This window comes from Typopeltis vanoorti, chromosome 3 (assembly GCF_054136105.1).
Source record: "Typopeltis vanoorti isolate ZY-2024b chromosome 3, IOZ_Tvanoo_1.0, whole genome shotgun sequence".
In the NCBI taxonomy this organism is placed as follows: Eukaryota; Metazoa; Arthropoda; class Arachnida; order Uropygi; family Thelyphonidae; genus Typopeltis; species Typopeltis vanoorti.
In genome coordinates this window covers 2,446,606-2,465,318 of record NC_143551.1, presented here as the reverse complement: position 1 = coordinate 2,465,318, position 18,713 = coordinate 2,446,606, and the positions used below count along the sequence as shown (strand labels likewise).

Sequence of the window (18,713 nt, the reverse complement as noted above, 5' to 3'; positions counted from 1 at the left end):
CTGATTTGTTGTCCTTATTCGCTCGGGCATATTATACTCATTCATACATTCAACTGCCTCCCTAAGGACTGTATATATACTCCCCCCCCCCTTAATAAATCTAGTTTATCTGATTTTGCGCATCCACTACATTCAGCAACACTTTTTCAAGTCTCCTTACACCGTACCCATTCAAATGCAAGCCATCCATCTTATATAGATCCTTTCGCCCATCGAACGTCCACAAATTCCACACCACTTGTCATACATAACCCATGCATAAAGTCATTTGCAATTATGGCCCTCCTTTTAAACATTTCACTGTCATACCGTGGCAAAAGACTAATCATTCTAACTCTCTCACTCTTTTTTTTTGCTACCTCAAACAATTCATTCAGGTCCTGTATCATTTCCATTTTATCTCCTTTCAAATCATTCGTACCTGGCACAACAATAATTTCTTTCACCCTTTCCTTTTGCTCTCTAATAGACTCAGTTACATCCTTTATGGTTGCACCAGATTGGTACGATTTTGTCAAATCCTCTACTAACGAGTCTCCATACAGCACTCTATCCTTCATTTTGTTCATGTTCACACTCATACGCTTATTTTTCTTATCATACTTTTTATTATTGGCTGGTTCATTCAGTCGACTTTTGCTCATACGCTCTAGCGGCTGTTTTGCCCTTTGTATCGCACCACTCAACAACGTGATCTTACTCATTGCATCTATCTCATCTTTTTTATTCTCTGTAAAACCATTAATTATGCTCTGAATTAATACTATCATTCACACCCCCACAGTTCTCTGGTACAACCTCGCCATTTCTTGTCATATCACTATTTTCTTCATTCTGAAGTTTGACAAATATATCACACTGACGACCCGAAATACACTTTAATTCCTCATTCTTCCTACATTTTCTATACACATTCACTCCTTTATTATCATCTAACCACACTCCGAATGCACTCCACAAAGCGTACATCTCGCAGATAGTACACTGAATCATCTCCTTTATATTACCGTTCTTGAATAAAGATGGCAAACCATCGTTACTGGCCGCTATTTTCCTTCATACGGGAGCCATACTTACTTCTAACGTATTTTATCAAATTATAAAATGAAACGCCAAAAACACACAAACAGACGCACTAAGATAAGCAAGGCAAACAAAACTACGTAATATTCAAGTAATTTTATCAACGATAACTTAAAATAACACTTATCTTATCAGGAGCTTTCAACACACACATACGACTACGAATCCCTCTTGCGGCCTAATACACTGCCGCTTGAGCAGTTACAGTTGGGAATGACGTAACGTGCAATGACAAGAGCAAACGAATATTGGCGTTAGATCGCAGTGCATTTGTTTTGTAATCTAAAGCGTTAATCAAACAATTCCAATTAACTATTCAATCAATGTCAAAACATAAGCTGTAACCTTTAACATGTTGTACTGCATTTATATAATGTTGTAAGCATTGTTATTATTTATAAACACAAACAAAATTGAATTCTTTCATTTTTTCCTTAGGGGTGTTGCAGTGCTTATGTACAGGCTGCCACTGGTGTAATCAAATATGAAATAGTTTAATTTAATTTAGCAACAGTGAAAATAGATGTATCAGTCAGTTGCTGAAGTAGTACATTTTTTGGAGAAAAAGAAATACAAAGATTCATTTCAGATAATTAAAATATTTTATTATTTATATAATTTTATTATATCAAAATTGAATTTTTTATGTGTTTTATAAGAAATAATTTTTTGGATATATGTACAATTTAAATATATAGAAAGGTTTATTTACAATGTGATATCAAATTAGAACTAATCATAATATAGTTAAGAAATTTAAAAACTTAAAAAAAATATTTATAGGCTTGAATGCTTTTTTAACTTTAAAATACTTTAACTGTGCTGACTGAATCAAAGTAGTACATTTTTTGGAGAAAAAGAAATACAAAGATTCATTTCAGATAATTAAAATATTTTATTATTTATATAATTTTATTATATCAAAATTGAATTTTTTGTGTGTTTTATAAGAAATAATTTTTTGGATATATGTACAATTTAAATATATAGAAAGGTTTATTTACAATGTGATATCAAATTAGAACTAATCATAATATAGTTAAGAAATTTAAAAACTTAAAAAAAATATTTATAGGCTTGAATGCTTTTTTAACTTTAAAATACTTTAACTGTGCTGACTGAATCATGCAGCATGGCAAAGAATAGGAAATATCTTTCAGTTGGTGTTAAAATGTCTGTCCACTGTTTCCTGTAAAAAAATAAATAAATAGTTTGAGGAAACAAAGTATAAATTTACTATGCTATATATGTAATTCTATGCCAATGTTTATTTATAATTGTAATACATATTTAATTACCATTATAATTTATACCATTTGGAGATTTCATCATAAAGAACAAAATAATATACAGTGTTTAAACTTATCTATCCAGGATCGAGAAATAATTCTCTGAGTCTGCAGACAAAGTAATTATAAAGGACTAGTGAATATCAATTTGAAAAGGTAATAGACAATATTAACTAGTGGGAAATTGTTTCAGCAAAATGCAGAGATGTGTCTTGTACCTTAATTAGCAAGCAAGAGTTACTAATCAAAAGAAATCAGAGTGGACTGACAGCTATGGGATTTAGCCATCTAAACTGTGTTCCCTAACAGCTAGCCTTATAAGTTATTCACAAAGCAATGCAAAAACTAATTAGGATATGTATCCAGAACATCCTTGACAGGAAGTATTTATTAAGCAAATAGAGCAAGCTTGTTGATATCTGTCAATTCTTTTTATTTTTTTAAGCACTACAAGAAAAAGATTATGTGATTTAGTTAGATTTTAGCATAACACTGGTTAGTTAATATTTCACATATGGGCCTACTGATTTAAAATGCTTGAAATCAATACTGATAACAGGTAGATAAAAAAAAAATAGCATTCAGAGTAAATGAAGGAGTGAAGTGTGACAAGATTCAGGTTTAGAATCCTTGTTATTTAATGTATCAAAATTGGAGATGTTAATGTCAGCTCCTTGCTTTATGCGGATGATGTTATACTTCTAAATAAATCCGCTACAAGTTTGCAAGATTCTCTGACTAAATTGAATAACTGTTGTGATAGATATGGTATGAAGCTAAATAATATATATGAAGCTGTGATAGATATAATGAAAATAGGCAGAAGCATTGAAAATATCAGCTGCATTATGAATGGAGAACCTATAGAACAAGTAAAACATTTCAGCTACTTAGGCACGATTTTTAGTGAAGATGGCAAATTAAATATGGAAATGACAACAGAATCAACAAAGCTGGTATGGTAGGAAGTCAACTGAATAAATTTATATGGAATAAGAGAGAAATTAGTCAAAACACTAAATTAGCTGTATACAAGACAGTGTTCAAACCAATTTTAACTTATGGATCTGAGAAGTGGGTCAGAAGTAAAACACTTGACCAAAGACTAGAGACCACAGATATGAGAGTCCTGAGAAAGATTATAGGCGTGAACAGATGGCATCAATGGCAATATCATATTAAAAACGAGGATATTAGGAAAGAACTTGACATTGGCAGCATCCAGGAACGCGTTAGCAGAGCTAATCTCAGGTGGTATGGTCACTTAAACAGAATGGGCGAGGAAAGATTAGCCAAAAAAGTGTTCTCTGTCAGGTTGGTAGGAAAAAGACCCAGAGGAAGACCAAGATATAGGTGGATTGATACGGTAAAAAGTGCCTTAGAAGATAGATATATAAATATAAGATCAGACAATGTTGTAGCTTTGACAGGTAACAGATTGATTTGGCAGAAAATTGTAGGTAGGAAGTTGGTAATGATGTAAATTTTTCATGTAGTACCATCATATCCTGTACACCCCTTGAGGGTAAATGTCAGGAATTTGATGATGATGATGTTATTTAATGTATTCATCAATTTTCTTTTCCCTTCTGCAGCTTGTCCCACTTAAGTAGGGTCACTGTTTTTAGTGAGTATCCTCCACATCCTCCTATCTTGGGCTGTAACCACATCCAAGTTCATCATCTTCAAGTCCTTTTCCACCAGCTCCCTCCATAAGAGATGGAGGGAGCTGGTGGCTGCCTGCACTTCCTCCTCCCCTGCTCATCCATTTGCATGACCTTTATTCCCACACACTCGTCCTCCCTCCTCATCACATGACCAAACCATCTCAACCTTGCCTCCTGTATCTTCGCTCCTAAGTTTGTAACTTTCACTGTTCTCCCTTATATAGTCATTTCTCAGACAATCCTTTCTGGTCACACTGCACATCCACCTAAGCATTTTCATCTCTGCTACCTCCATCCTGCTGATGTTATTTTTCCTCGAAGCCACATTTTCCACAGCATATGTCATAGCTGGTCTCACTACTGTCCTGTAGATTTTGCCTTTTTATATATATTATATATATATAACCCGATGCCCAACCCAGCAATATGAAAAAACTTCCTACAAAGAGTCTTTGCCCATATTACCATAGAGAATACTTGTGAACAGCATTATACATTATTACAAATATGATATTTTTGCTGCAGTGATGGGGTGGGAAGGAAACAACTAAAGTCATGAAATAATTATATCTTGATACACTGAGAATCTACACTTCTGAATTGTGAAGGTAAGGTTCAAATATAATACAGGCCTGCGATGGAAAAGTTGTCTGAGAAGTAATAATTGATTCTTATAGATTTTTAGGTACTGAATTCAGAAAAAATAGTAAAAAATTCCATCACCCACCAATTTTACCCAATTTCAAATTTTATTGTTTTATTAGTAGTATTTGGATTTAAATTTAGCTCATTGGTATTTATTTGCCTCCATCGGTAGCTCAGATGGCAGAGTGGTGGACTGTAATTAGGGAATTCAGTAATCCATAGGTCGGTGGTTCAAATCTGCCTCGATGGAGGTTTCCCCTTTATAAAGCTTTGGTACTTCCACATTTGGATTACTGTGCTCAGGTCTGGTCACCTGGATTCCTTGGAGATGAGGAGGTTGTGGAAAGGGTTCAGAGGAGAGTGACTAAGTTGGTGAATGATGTAAAAAATGCTCCCTACATTGATAGATTGTGGATTGCAGAGGTTGGTTGATAGGAGGAGAAGAAGGGATATGATAGAAATATTTAAATTACTAAAAGGTTTTTATAAGATTGATGCAGGGGAAATGTTTCAGTTGTGTGATAGTGATGGAAGAACAAGAGGTCATCCCTGGAAAGGAAAAGTGTGGTTAACAAGGGTGTGAGAACGAGGTTTTTCACTTGGAGGGCGGTGAATGAGTGGAATGCATTGCCTGACTCAGTTGTGAGTTCTTCGTCTGTAAATGAATTCAAGAAGAGATATGTTAGATATTGTTTTGATAGTTTGGGTCTCCCGCGATGAGTGTACTGACTCCATGGAGATACCCGTAGTAATAATAATAATAATTTTCATTCTTCTTTATTTACGGCTAATTAGTTGTATAAATGCTTTTTTGAAGTGCCTTTTTATGGTAACTTCTCATTCTTAAGATAGGAGAGGGAGGGAGGAAGGAATGCAGATAAAAGTGCAGGTGGCTACTTTTAATGGCTCTGACCCAAGTATTGTGCGTTTTATCTAGAATGGTAATGCTGAATAGTGATCTTTCCATTTCCTCTGGGTAATCTTCAGCTTGCTGGTCAATTTTTCACTTCCATACATATACAATGATCAAATATTTTTCTTTTAAAGCTGATTGCAATGCTTCATGGTGTGGGTGCTTCACTTTATTTCTTCTTCACGGCCTTCCTCTACAGTGATCTTTTGTCCTAGGTAAACATAGGAGGTTACTATATCAGTTTCCGTTTGTACTGGCTTTTCGGTGATAAATTTATTATACATTTTTTTTAATTGTTTTTATTTTATTTTTATTTTATGAATTTATTATTTATTATAAATATTTATTTTGTCTTGGTTTGTATTTAAACCTTTCTGCATTCAATGCACTGATCATTTGCTGAAGTTCTTCTAAGAGAGCAATGTTATCAGCAAATTGTCGGTGATTTAGTTCTTCCCCCATTAAGCATAATTCCTCTGTTTTTCCAATCCATATTTTAAAAAAAAATTCTTCTAGGGATGCTGTAAATAGTTTAGGTGAAATGGCACATCCCTGTCTAATTCTCTCTTCTTTTTTACATATAGGAAATATCATATTTTTCATATCACTTATCTCCCAGATGAGTCTTTTGGCTCCATGAGGTCTTGGGGTGATAATAATAATAATAATATTTGTTCCTGATTTTGTAGATACAGTTGTATTTTTATATATATGATGACTAAGTATACCAATATAAGTTTTGTCAATTCCTTGAGTTTTAAGGGCTTCGGATACAGCTAACACTGATATTCAATCAAATGCCTTTTCAAAAATGCCAGACCTAAAAGTTTTTGGTATTCATTTGTCTTGTGATAATTAGTGAGATAGAACTCCATTTAATTTTAAAAGGAGAATGCACGAAAACCATACAATTCTGATGATGCCTTTCCCGAAATGGCCTTACTTCACCCCATAAATGGATTTACTTTTCTGGAAAGTCTTACAAACCCAAGGAGTTTGCAAGGCTTGTCCAGAGCTGCTTTTACCTATCCATGCCCACAAATAGTATTTGAACCCAATCTGTTGATTGGAGAGCACATATGCTCACAACTCAGCCAACCAGGCTGCGTTTTCTATAATTTTTTTTTAGAAAAATTAAAGTATAAATATTTAAAATAAAATAGTGATTGGTAAATTTTCATATTTATGTTCCAGTGATGATACCCATGTTCATCGTCCCATAGTGACGCTAGTCTGTAAACGACTAGATTCATTTGGGTAGCATATATAGACCACTAAAAGTGCACCATGATAATATTTAAGTGCTTAATTTTTCTTTAAACCTAATTACAATGGACTACTGGCTAATTTCCTACCCTAGGGTCTGTCGGGCAGTTCCATTCCTTGCATTAAATAAAAATTTGTTCATCATCAAATTCCTGAGATGTACCCTACAAGAAAAAGTTACATTATTACTAACTTCTATCAACAATTTTCCTCAAAATGAATCTGTTATGTCAAGACTCCAATATCAGATCTTATGTTTCTATCTACTAAGGCACTTTTTACTGCATCGATCCTCCTCTGGGTCTTCTTCCTGTCATTCTTGCAAACCTTTTCTCTTTCCTAATATCCTAATTTTAATGACACACTGCCACTGATTACTCCTCTAATCTTTCTCAGAACTCTCATATCTGGTCTCTAGTCTTTGATCAATTTTTATTTCTAACCCAGCTTTCAGATCAATGAGTTAAAATTGGTTTGAATACCGTCTTTATATACAACTTGTGTCTTTCCATAGAAATTTATTCAGGCAACTCCTACCAAATCAATTTTGTTAATTCTCTTGTCGATTTCCATGTTTATTATGTTATCATCACTAAAATTGTGTCTATATAGCTGAAATGCTTTACCGGATCCATAGATTCTCCCATTCAGGATGCAGTTGTATTTCTGTCTTTTTTAATTGCTGATTTTCATACCAATTTTATTACATCAATTTAGTTTAGTAATACTGTAGACCTGTACTGGATTTATTTAGGAGTATAACACCCATTTGCATAAATAAATAACTGAGGTTAATTCTAATTTTGATATCAGGTGTAATACCACTTTCCTTCCTAATGTGATCCATAAAGATAATGAATAACAGTGGAGATAATGTGCATCCATCTCTCTCTCACTCTTTTAACCTTCATTTAATCCATAACAATGATGAAAATTATAAAGTGCAAGCCAGAAGAGTTATAATTGTTGTACAGAAAGCAAAGTCTGAGTACAAAAAGAAATGCAATCTAAAGACAAGACAAAAGAATTCTATCATTATGCTGCAAATAAAAGAAAATGAATGTGAAAGAATAACTACTTACTGCAGATGGTATGTGAATGACAGGTGGAGAAGACATGTGCTATCATCCTGGTGTATGCAACATTGCAACCTCCTCCTCAGGTGTATGAGGAGAAGGTATCAGAGCTGTTGCAATAAGTATTTGGCAATAGGAACTGATGGGATATCAGCACAAATGCTAAAAGATAATTCAGCTGAACTGGCTATTCCTTTGACTACGCTATATAATTTGAGTCTCAGAACAAGAAAGATCCCACCAGAGTGGAAAACAATTTATCATTATCCCATTGCACAAGGGTAGTGCAAAGACTGATGTATCCAGCTGTCAACTTATCGGGATCTTTAAACTTGAGGTGAAGCCAAAGAATCTATACATTGCAATGAACAGCATGGGTTTATTAAGGGAAGGTCATGTTTGTGCGAGTTGCTCACATTATATAATGAAGTTATCATTCAGGGGGAATGGATATACCACGGTACTTTTGGACCTTGGACAGAATACAGCATGGAAGAGTATTGCATAAATTGGAGAATATAGGATTGGATTATAATATATTAGTAGGGATAAGTGGATGGCCAACTGTCATATCAAAAAATAGTATGTAGGGATGTAAGTCTGCAAGATTTAGTGTGAACGGCATACCACAAGGATTAGTTCTAGGGCCACTGTTATTCAATTTATACATTAAGGATATTGGGAAGGATTTGAAATAGACATACAGCTATCTGCTGCTGATGATGAAGATGATACAAAGATATACAGGGTATCAGAAACGTGGCTAATACAGAAGCACCAACAACCACTTATGGCAACCCATTCACTACCATCCAAGCAAAAAAAATCTAGTTCTGACACCCTTGCTAACAATGCTCTTACACAACTTCCACTAGTGATTTCTTGTTCTCTCCCTTCCATCAATATAGTACACGGCTTCAGATCTCATTCCAAAATGCATCACCTTAAACTTAGGCACATTAAATTGACAGCCATTTACATTTGTCCATACTGCTAACTTGTTTAAGTATTCCTGCAGGATCTCTGAATCATCATCATTTACCTTTCCTCTTCCCAGTTTAGTGTCACCAGCAAACAACTGAATATTTTCTGTATTACTGATATACAAATTAAACAACAGAGGACAATGTACTGAGCCCTGTGCTGCACCACTGCTCACTTGTCTACTGGACTGAATCACTCCATAAACCACTCTCTAATCCAAATCACCAGATTCATATCCATCCCTATTTGCTCCAATTGACGCAATAGAGTTCTACACCCTCTGTCCAAAAAGAAACTGAACTTTTCGAAAATAGAAGAAACTAGTGGCGCCACCTGTTGTATCTTTTTGTTGTCGAAAGTGGCAACCTTCATTAGTGTTGTGCCAACTGTTTATGACATTTGTTTCATTAGAAGCCAAGTTATAGTGCCAAGAGTGACAGTGTGTTTTGACGAACAGTCGGAAAATGAGTTTCAAACAGAGAGCTGCCACTGGCTTTTGTGTTAAACTTGGTATAAAAGTTTTACTAAAATGCATCAAATGCTTCAAAAAGCATATGGTGATGAATGCTTATCCCATACAAGTTTATCAGTGGTTTAAGCGATTTTAAAGTGTTTCTGAGACTCTTGAGGATGACAAAATGCGGTGTCCAAAAACTGGACTGAGCGAAGTTAACATCCAAAGAGTGCATGATTTCATTAAAGAAAACCCAAAATCGTCCATGAGATTGATTGAAGATGAATTGGGGATTCCAAAATCAGCTGTGCACAACATTTTGACCAAGAGTTTCGGCCTTCGTAAATTGAATTCGCAATTTGTTCCCCACAAGTTCACCGACGACCAAAAAATGTATCGAATTGAACACTGCAAAAACCTCATTAAACCCCTCGTAAGGGCTCAAACTTTCTTGAAACGATCGTTACTGGTGATGAAATGTGGTGTTTTGAGTATGAGCCCGAAACAAAGCACCAGAAGAGGGGCATCCGAAAAAAAGTCTCCTGGAGAAGTCAAAAGTAAAGACAATGCTGATTTGTTCTATGATTCCAAGGACATTATCCCCAAAGAATTTGTTCTGCCTGGCCAAACGGTCAATGGTGAGTTTTATCTCGAAGTTTTTAAGCGATTGATAGCAAGAATTCGTTGCGTACGGCATGAATATCGTGATGAGGGCTGGTCACTTCTGCACGATAATGCACCATCTCATCGTTCAAACGTGAGACAGTTTTTGAGCAAAAACCAAGTTTGTGTGTTGGATCACTCGTTGATTCACCTGATTTAGCACCCTGTAACTTCTTTCTCTTAACCCTAACTTCATTTGCCAATGAAAGGAAAGCGATAAGACACCATTGAAAACGTTCAAGCAGCAGTAACCACGACCCTCGACAAAAAACGATATAAAAAACTCATTTAACAAATTAATTGACTGTGCCAAATGCTGTATCAAAGATGAGGGAGAGTATACTGATTGAAATAAATGATTTGAATAATTATGGCCTGTGCTTTATTTTCTATCAAAAATTCAGTTTCTTTTTGGACAGAGGGTGTATGTGGAATCTTTTTAACTGTTTTTGCAAAGTCTAGCTATACAACTGAGTAGCCTTATCCAACTCCATTGTCACTTGATTATAAAAAAAATTAAGCAAATTACTAAAGGAAGACCTACCCTTCACACAACCATGCTGTCCCTTATAGACTATCATATTCCTATCCACCCAGTCCTGAATTCTGTCTTTCACCAATTTCTCCAATACCTTAACCACCACCACCCACTCCTGAGATGCTGAATGGCCTATAATTTGCTACTTCTGTCTTGGAGCTTCCTTTATGCAAGAGCTATTTTGCTTTCATTCCATAGGTACCTTCTCAGTACTGAGACTTAAATTGACAAAACTTGGTCAGAGGAGCTGACAATTCCCTTCTACATTCTTGTAATATATGGGCCAATATGCCATCTGTAATATTTTAAGCTCCTCCTCCTTTTAACTTCCATTTCATTTCTTCAACCTCTATTCATGGGCCAATATGCCATGTGCAATGTTTTAAGCTGCTCCTCCTTTTTAATCTCCATTCTGTCAGTCAGTGATTCCAATATTTGGTTTGGTTCTCTGTTCATCAGTAATTCCAATATTTGGTTTGGTTCTGTTAACTCCTCCATCATCATCAACTTTTAAAGTTATCCGTCCAGATTTTTCTAGCGACTTCTATCCAGATGTTGGCTGTTCTTGAAAGGATCACTTCAAACACATTGCTATTATTAATTTTGGGGCATTAATAATAATAATGTTATCTTCACTCACACTACCTGCACTCACCACCTCCAATGGCCATCCATTCCAATCATGGACAACTCTATGAGAGAAAAATTTAGCTTCCCCCTCTTCTTGATGACATTATTAACTTCTGAGGATGTCCTTTCATTCTTTCTCCACCCTCCATAAAATGAAATTTTCCATCTACTGATGTCCTATAGAAACCTTTGAAAAGCTTGTCAGTCTCAGTCATATCAAATCAAATTATATCATCTTTAACACTCTCCAATGTATCAAAATAACACCAGGAGACCAGACCTGTGTACAATAGTCCATATGAGGCCATGTAAAAAGGAAAAATGACTTTCTTATCTTTACATCTCAAGATGTAAAATTAAGGAAGTCATTTTGCCTCATTCCAGCATTGCAATTATCATCTGAGTTGCATTTGTTTGCAATCTTTACTAGACGGCCCTTGTACTTCAACTTCCTATCTAAGTTTCCTAGCCTGATCATTTTCTTCTAGCATAATCCCACCAATATATAGGGTGATTCAAAAAGATGGACTCAATTTCATACGGCAATATTCCCTGAACTATACATCGTATGTAAACGATCTAGATAACTTTAGGACCTCCTCTTTTAAATGTTATGTAGATCATTCACGTACAATGCATAGTTCAGGAAATACAACCGTACGAAATTGAGTCCATCTTTTTAAATCACCCTGTATATTGGTGGGATTATGCCAGAAGAAAATGATCAGGCTAGGAAACTAAGAGTTTTAATAGATAGGAAGTTGAAGTACAAGGGCCATATAGTGAAGACTGCAAATGCAACTCAGATGATCATTGCAATGCTGGAAATATTAGCGTTAGAGAGCTTGCCCAGCACACAGCCGTGCAGCACGTCAGTTGTGAGCAAAATGGCTACTATACAGCATAAAATTTTTTGTGTTCGTGAGCTCATTAAAACTAAGTTGGAGGCTGCGGTGCAGCATGCGTTTCGTCATCATTTCAATATTAAACCTCCAACAAAGAAGCGCATTTGTCATTGGAATTATCAATTGAAGCAAACAGGTTGTATGTGTAAGGGGAAAAGCTCGGGCAGACCACATGCATTAGAGGAGAACATGAGACGAATTCAACAGACTTTTGAGCATAGCCCAAGCAAGTCAACCTGTAGAGTGAGCAGAGAACTTGCAATGCTGCAACCAACTGCCTGGCAAGTGTTGAAGCGCAGTTTACTGTTTAAACCATACCACTTACAGCTGATTCATGCTCTTTGTGCAACCAACATGGTAAAGCGTGTCAAATTTTGTAACTGTATGCTCCAAAACATGGAAGATGACACTTTTCTGCTGCGTTTAATTTTCAGTGACGAGGCGAAGTTCCACCTAAGTGGGAAAGTAAACCGACACAATGTTTGCATATGGGGACTACAAAATCCTTGTGAAACATTGCAACATGAGAGGAACTTCCTGAAAGTTAATGTGTTTTGCGCTTTTATTGAGAACAAAGGTTTATTGACCTTTCTTTTTTTGCTGAAGAGACCGTTACTGGGGTAACATATCTGGACATGCTTGAAAACTGGCTTCTTCCTCAAATGAATGAAGATTCAGAGGACTTCATTTTCGAACAGGATGGAGCTCTACCCCATTGGCACTAGGATGTTCGAGATTTTTTCAATGAATCTCTACCTCAACGATGGATAGGTCGCATCAGGAATGAAGACCTTGTGCTTCACTTCTGGCCCCCAAGATCTCCTGATCTCACACCCTGCGGCTTTTTCTTGTGGGGATGGATTCGTAAAAGAAGCAGTTTATGTATGACCTCTGCCAACAACTTTGGTTGACCTAAAAAACCATATCACAACTGTGGTGAACTCAGTAACGCAGGACATCATTCTTTGGGTATGGGATGAATTCAGCTACTGTCTTGATGTTATCCATGCGGCCAGGGGGGGGGGCACATTGAACATCTATAAACTTTATTGTGAGTATAATCAAATATACTTGACATCATATTTGTCGCTAGTTCTATGTTTGATATATAGACTTACAAAATTGAGTCCATCTTTTTGAATCACCCTGTAATATGATATTGGATATTTCATTACACCAAAGTGCATGTCTTTATATTTACTGACATTGAAATGACAGCCATTTTCACATGCCCACAATTCCAGCTTCAAATCTTTCTGCAGTGTATCAACTGCATTTTCCTGATTGTACTGTTTATGTTTGCATCATGCAAATAGCTGTATGTTGTCAGATCTTTCCCAATATGCAAGTACATCTTGGATAAAAACAAAGAAAAACTTAAGCCAAATTACAAAGCTGTTGTTAGACATTGCAATATGGCTATCTATTGTAAACCTGCACACCATGAGGGTAATACACACATACTCATAACACCTTCAAAAATGGAGCTCTAACAAATTGTTATGAGTAAATAAGAAAATTTCTAAAGAATGGCTGCAAGAAGTAAATGATAAATGACTGAATTTTTATTATTTACTTCACACTTTCATGACAGAATTCTTCACAAGAATATAAGCGCCTCCGTAGCACAATTGGAAGAACGACAGTATGTTGCGCCTTTTGATTGGAAAAGGCCTAAGTTTGATTGTCGTTGTGATGGGAGGAATCTATATATGAATTTTTTTTTTTTCAATCGAAAGTGAGTTAGCCGATCTCATGCGAAGGTAACAAGGTTTTTTCTCCTGGAAACTGGAGAAAAAACCCTGTTTCATTCCGCATACAGATAAATCAGCCCTTCAGAACACATGCAATTTACAGACAAAAAAATACTAGCTGTGGTGGTAGTGGCCAGTAGATGGCGCTGATGTTGATGATTGGTAGTAGAGGTTTGGTGTAGTGGTGGAGATGGAGAGTTGAACAATAGGTGTTCTCCCGCGATGAGTCTTCGGACTCCTTGGAGGTGTCACGAATAATAATAATAAAAAGAATACACCCCACCCCCTCAAAAAAATTATCAAAAAACATTAGGTTAATTTCTGAGCAAATGGACAAAATATTGAAAAGGATACATTTGAACCACTTGCAAAATTATAAATTATGCTCAGCTCCTCTAACAATCTTCATTCAGGTGTATGCCAAATTCAGTGCACAGGAATAAAATAAGTACTCACATAATACCAAGTTTTGGTATGTTGTAAATACTGGATGGATTCAAATTCAAAATCATTTTGAAGGTCCATCCACATACCAGGGAAGCTGGGAAGTTCTGATAAACACCTAGAATAAAAATGAAATTAAAGAAACTGATATAACCACAAGAAAGAACATATATTAAAACTCTTTAACCCCCATGTTTCATCAAATTGTAATAATCTGTTCTTTTTCTTTTAGGATATATAAGAAGACATAAAATTAATTAATTTTTGCTCTTGGTATTTATCAGAACCTTCTCGCACTGCCCCCCCCCACCTCCCGTAATATCAGAAAGGATAACAGAAGAACCCGAATACAGAACTTCAACAATCTCCAAACATAAAAAACCTGGAAAAATAGAAATAAAGATCAATATTTAACCAGTGGTCCAGGGATAATAAACAGAACTTAAAAATAACAGGACTCTAACACTAGGGGTTCTGGCACCACGATGCAATTTTAAGTTGAGCGCCCTTTACTTTTTTTTAAAAATGTACTTAAAACTAAAAGGTTAAAAAAAATCAAAACACATATATTAACCTCCCAAATGGCAAGAGTGTATACATACATCCAGCAAAATCTGGATACGATGTATGCTATCTGTTGAAAGAACATGGATAAGAAATGCAATTTGGCCATCATGTCCAACAGAAAGTACGATAATCCTTCACAAGAAACACAGTTCCTTGTTCTATGCTGGGGAACTGGACCTTTAGTTATATTCGATAGATTAAAAATATAGAAATTATTTTTATTTTTGTTTTCTCCTTTTATTGTACAATTCTTAATGACAGGACAAAATAAGAGATCCTTGCATACTTTCTTGACATAAATTTGCATTACATTGGTGAACCAATTTCATTTTTAATTTTTTGGTGCTAATTTTGTCTAATTGCTTAGTCGACAGTACATTTTACGGTGTTCTGAAAAGTTCTCGTCCCCAACCATAAATGTGAACAGTATTGGCAAGATTTTTTTTTCTAGGTTGGTACATCTGTCATTAGCATCCATGTGAAATTTCAAGTCATTCTATCAATTAGTTTGTTTTATACAGCTGTCTGAAGCAAAAGTGTTGTCTGTATCCCTTGAAATGGATAAAATTGAGTATCATGTTATTATAAAATTCTTTGTAAAAGAAGGTTTCATGCCAAAATAATTCATTTTGGCGTTAAACCAAAGTTTTTCCGAACTTCATAAAAGTTTATGGGCACTCTTCTCCTTCGCTTTCGACAATTAAGAAATGGGCTGCTGAGTTTAAACATGGCCGTACCAGCCTTGAAGATGACTCACGTGAAGGATGTCCAAAAAGTGTAACAACACCAGAAATCATTGATCAAGTACACGATATGGTAATGGATGACTGGCAAGTCAAAGTGCATGAAATTGCTGAGACTATGGCATTTCAAAAGAACATGTAGGATATATTTTGCATGAAGAATTGCAAATGAAAAAGCTTTGTTCAAGATGGGTGCTGTGCTTGCTCGCAGATCAAAAATGCACTCGCATGAAAATCTCTAAACAGTGCTCTTGTTTATTCTTGTTTAAACGAGGAGCATTTTAACAATAATAAAACTGATTTTGTGCATCTATTTATTACTATGGATGAGACTTGGATTCACCATTACACACTAGAATCAAAACAGTGGACAGAAGCCGGTTGTTCAGCGCCAAAGACGGTTCCATCAGTAGGAAAGGTCATGACATCGTGCTTTGTTTATTAATTATCTTGAAAAGGGTAAAACAATAACCGGGGAATATTATTCCGATCTTTTAACCAGACTAGATGAAAAAATTCATGAGAAAAGACCCGGTTTGCAGAAGAAAAAAAATCATCTTTCATCAGGACAATGCACCAGCCCACAAAGGCATTTTGGTAATGGGAAAATTAAGGGATCTGCACTATGAATTGTTGGAACATCCACCCTGTTCCCCAGATTTGGCTCCCTCTGACTTCTGTCTCTTCCCAAAACTAAAACTCTTCCTCGCTGGTCAGTATTTTTCTTCGAATCAAGAGGTGATTGCAGCTGTAGAGGAGTATTTTGTAGATCTTGCTGAGAACCACTACACGGAAGGGATATCAGCACTGGAGCATCGCTGGAATAAATGTATTAGTCTTAAGGCAGATTATGCTGAAAAATAAAAATAAATTTGAAATTATAAATTTGTTTTTTTCCTTGTTAGGCTGAGGACTTTTCAGACCACCCACTTCTTTCTTCTTGAAGAATATAATTTAAGATAATTATTTGAAATATTTTGAAAAAAAAAAAAAAAAAATGGGCTGTCGACGTTCCAAATTATGTTATTTTTATTTTCGTTCAAAATTAAATTTCATAGACTACTTCACATGTTGCCTGAAGTATGCGCTTTTATGACTTTGTTTTATAGATAATAATATGAAAATCTTTAATCATGTCAAATGTGAAGTGTGCATACTGTGAAAAGTATGAAATTAGAAGAAAGTAGATATTTATAACTCGGTTACCATGAGCGGTAGTGGCAGCAGGAGGGGATGGGGGTTAGAATACTTCAAAACAAACATAAAATTGTAATCAATTCCATATAGGACTGTGTGTCAGATAATTTCATCATATATATATATTTGGTAAATAAACACTGGCAAATAAACTAACAACTCAAAGAAAAATGGAGAGGATGATGCTAGGCATCACATTAAAAGATAAGAAACACCTGGATAAGAATTCAGACTCACATCACTGACATCATTCTTCACCATAAGCGACTAAAATGGAAATGGGCCGGACATCTATCCAGGAGAGAAGATGCACGATGGACCACTATAGTAACGAACTGGATTCCAAAAGAAGTTAAACGAGGCCGAGGACGTCCTAAAAGAAGGTGGAGTGATGAACTATCAAAACTTGTTGGGGAAAATTGGTCGACCATTACCAAGAACAGAGAAAGGTGGAAAGAACTGGAGGAGAACTTCGTCCAGCAGTGGACAGAAAAAAGCTGAAGAGAAGAAGAAGATATATTTTATGTTGCTTCCACCAACGAAAGATTATTTTACAACTGGAAAGAAACAGCATTATTATTATTACTGAAATGAGCACCCTACAATAATAATTTGTTTCGTTTTACAACTGCAGGTTCATTTGAAATAGTACTGAATATTATTTTGCGATATTTTAAAATTAGCCTTGAAATTATTATTATTATTATTATTATTATTACGGGTATCTCCATGGAGTCAGTAGACTCATCGCGGGAGACCCAAGCTAGCAAAACAATATCTGTCATATCTCTTCTTGAATTCATTTACAGATGAAGAGCTCACAACAAAGTCAGGCAATGAATTCCACTCATTCACCACCCTCCAGGCAAAAAACCTTGTTCTGACACCTTTGTTAACCACACTCTTCTTTAATTTCCAGAGATGATCTCTTGTTCTTCCATCACTATCACACAGCTGAAACATTTCCCCTGCATCAATCCTATAAAAACCTTTTAGTAATTTGAATGTTTCTATCATATCCCCCTCTTCTTCGCCTATCAACCAATCTCTGCAATCCACAAGCTCTCAATCTATCAATGTAGGGAGCATTTTTTATATCACTCACCAACTTGGTCACTCTTCTCTGAACCCTCTCCACAGCCTCCTCATCTCCAAGGAATCCAGGTGACCAGACCTGAGCACAGTAATCCAAATGTGGAAGTATCAATGCTTTATAAAGGGGAATAATAACCTCTTTATCTCTGGATGTCAGTGTGTTCCTCAACAACAAGTAATCCTATGTGCAATCTTGGACACCTTAGCAATGTGTCCTCTGAACTTCATCTCCTTATCTACCAATACCCCTAAGTCCCTAGCCTCATCAATCTCTTGGAGTACCTTTCCATCGATGTAGTACACAGCTGGTAATCTTTTAATCCCAAAATGCAAGACTTTACACTTTTCCACATTGAACTGACATCCATTTTCTTTTGCCTATTTTACCAGCTTATTTAAATCCTCCTGCAAACTTTCAACATCAGCTTGATTTTTTATTGCACTACACAACTTTGCATCATCAGCAAACAACTGAATATCTCCCTTTAAGCCGTTTCCTATATCATTTATATACAAATTAAACAACATTGGCCCAAGCACAGAGCCCTGAGGCACACCACTGGTCACCTGCCTCATTCTGGACTCGGCTCCTCCATACACCACCTTATGGTATCTCTCCCTGAGCCATTCTCCTATCCATATCACCAATTTAATATCCATTCCCATCTGCTCCAATTTGCGTAACAGTGTTCTATGGGGTATCCTGTCAAAAGCCTTAGCAAAATCCAGAAGTACCACTGTGTAGCCAGTTCCTTTGTCCAACTCTGATGTTATTCTATTATGGATAGTTAATAGATTGC

At 35.8% G+C, this 18,713-nt stretch overlaps 1 protein-coding gene across 11 annotated transcripts in view; it reads right to left on the bottom strand.

The window, feature by feature from the left end:
- Positions 1–2,017: 2,017 nt before the first annotated feature.
- LOC150107864 (endonuclease V-like) overlaps positions 2,018–18,713 on the bottom strand; it is a 299,756-nt gene continuing 283,060 nt past the window's right edge. For all 11 annotated transcript variants that reach the window (XM_090415396.1, XM_090415386.1, XM_090415387.1 and 8 more), the window contains one exon: positions 2,018–2,272. The gene's annotated coding sequence lies outside the window, so the exon portion shown is untranslated. The remainder of the gene's footprint in view (positions 2,273–18,713) is intronic.